The sequence below is a fragment of the Bidens hawaiensis genome, unplaced genomic scaffold (assembly GCF_021521415.1).
Source record: "Bidens hawaiensis isolate Kalapana, Puna unplaced genomic scaffold, B.hawaiensis_p1.1 tig00010467_1, whole genome shotgun sequence".
Classification (NCBI taxonomy): Eukaryota; Viridiplantae; Streptophyta; class Magnoliopsida; order Asterales; family Asteraceae; genus Bidens; species Bidens hawaiensis.
The window spans coordinates 554,188-556,706 of record NW_027491799.1 but is presented as its reverse complement, the minus strand read 5'-3'; the positions used below and the strand labels follow the sequence as shown (position 1 = coordinate 556,706).

Here is a 2,519-nt window from a genome sequence, read left to right as displayed (position 1 = left end):
AACCGTGTTAATCATTTACTATCATTATTTAAATAACTAGAGTACATTGGATGCCAATAATTTTCATTACAATGTCACTTATTTGTTCGTTGACTAGACAAATTAAAGTTTAACAAAGAAAATAATATGCTCATCTATTAAATATGTAACATGAAGTATATGAAATGGAATATTCTAGATTAAATTATAAATTTTCTGGCATCTTTCCTTTTTATAATTATAAATATAAATATAAATTATAAATTTTCATTTCCATTAATGACCTCCAGATAGCTGGGATTGGGTTATTTATAAGAACAAAATGTCAACTATGATGTTAAACCAATCTTTTATTTATTTAATTTAAAAATTAAAATCCACCAAGCAGAAACATGATGACGCAATCTCATCCAGTCATTTGTTTTAAGTGCCTCCAGTTGTGATAATTTATAGTACAAGAACAAGTAAAGAAACAAAACTGCCGTCCTGGTTACAAATTTAAATCATATTAACTACTACCACTTTTGTCGTTTAGATTAATTAAACATTAGTTAATTACTAATTATAAGAAGCCAGATTAAAAGTACCTAAAGAAGACATCAACCACCTCTTTCTATATATTCTAAACCATTCACTAATCACACCCACACACAAAAATACACTTTTACTTTCAACTTTGAAGTCCAATGATTAAGCAAGCCTCTTTGTTCTTACCTTCTTGTCCTCTAAACACATTTACCATTGATCCTAGATGATTTGTATTGTTCCACGGATCTCATTGATGATCCGTGGTGGGTCTGGACCTGGACCCCATTGATGATTATATTATTTCAAGTTCTGACTCTGTAGACAGCAACACTGTCTACAGTACAACTACTGTTCCAGTTGTTTTGCGGGATCAGCCACAACAGCTGGCTGATCTGTCAAAGAAACGGAAAGCACCCGAGGATCAAACATTGGTCAAAAAACCAAGTGCGAACAAGAAGGGGAGTGGAAAATCGTCAAAGGATAACAATAATGTCGGTTACAACAAAGACGGACGATGGGCCGAGCAGTTGCTAAACCCATGTGCTACGGCTATTGCTGTGGGAAACGAGACGCATGTCCAACACCTTCCCTTTGTTCTCCAAGAATTGGCGTCCCCAACTGGGGACGCCAACTACCGCCTAGCGGCTCATGGAATGGAAGCCCTCCACCGCCATATCTCCACCACCACCAACCATCCTGCAAAGGCGGTGGGCCCCACCACCACTTTCGCCACGTCATCACCTACTTTCTTCAAACGATCTTTAATCAACTTTAACGACATCAATCCTTGGTTCACCGTCCCTAACAATATTGCCAACAACGCTATACTCCAAGTGTTGTCAGAGCACGATTACGGTTCGTGCAGGACTCTTCACATTCTAGATATCGGGGTCTCACATGGGTTCCAGTGGCCCACGCTTCTGGAATCACTGGGCCACAGACCAGGGGTCCCACCACCGTTGGTGCGACTCACTTTAGTCCCACCAACACACGATAACCATCACATCCCCTTTGCAAACTGTCCACCCGATTACGACTTCACCTCAAACATCCTTCGTTTCGCTAAAGACGTCATGTGAACTTACAACTCAACCGACTCGACAACTGCCCTTTACAAAATCTAAACTCACATGTAATCAATTCACCCCCAGATGAAACACTAATCATATGTGGTCAGTTTAGACTTCACAGCCTCAATCACACAACACCCGACAACAGGACCGAGTTCTTGAAAATCATGCGAAACATGAACCCAAAAGGCGTGATCTTAACCGATAACAACATGGACTGCAGCTGCAACAAATGCAACAACTTTGATTCAAGTTTTTCACAAAGTCTAGACTACTTATGGAGTTTCTTGGACTCGACAAGTGTGGCGTTTAAAGGGAAAGAAACGGACGAAAGAACGTTAATAGAAGGCGAAGCTGCAAAGGCGTTGATCAACCCGTGCGAAATGAACGAAAAGAAGGGAATATGGGCGGAGAGAATGACGAGTGTCGGGTTTGTAGAACACGCGTTTGCAGACGATGTAGTGGATCAAGCGCGCGCGTTGTTGAAGAAGTATGATAGTCACTGGGAAATGAAGGTTGAAGATTATGGGTCTGTAGAGTTATGGTGGAAAGGGCAGCCTGTTTCATTTTGTTCACTATGGAAATTAGATTAAAAGGAACTGATAAATTGTAGAATAATTAGTAGAATTAAGTTCAAATTGTTGTGTTTCGATGTGTATATCAAGATCTTTATCTCTTCTTGCAGTTGTTAATTTGTGATCATCATTAGGTAGTTTGTTACTACTTTCAGTTTGTATCTATTACCTAAAAGTTAATCAACTACTAAGGGGCGTACATGAAACCGAAAAAACCTATCCAAAACCGGAAAAACCAAACCAAAACAAAAACCCACGGTTTTGTTTGGTTTTATGTATTTGTAAAAATCGAATATATGGTTCTGTTTTGGTTCTGCATGTAATAAAAACTGAAAAAAACCGAACCAAAATAAAACCGACGGTTTGG

At 39.1% G+C, this 2,519-nt stretch overlaps 1 pseudogene; it reads left to right on the top strand.

Annotated features, from left to right (window-relative positions):
* The first annotated feature begins 714 nt into the window (after positions 1 to 714).
* Positions 715 to 2,175, top strand: LOC143535381 (protein NODULATION SIGNALING PATHWAY 1-like; annotated as a pseudogene).
* Positions 2,176 to 2,519: the final 344 nt, after the last annotated feature.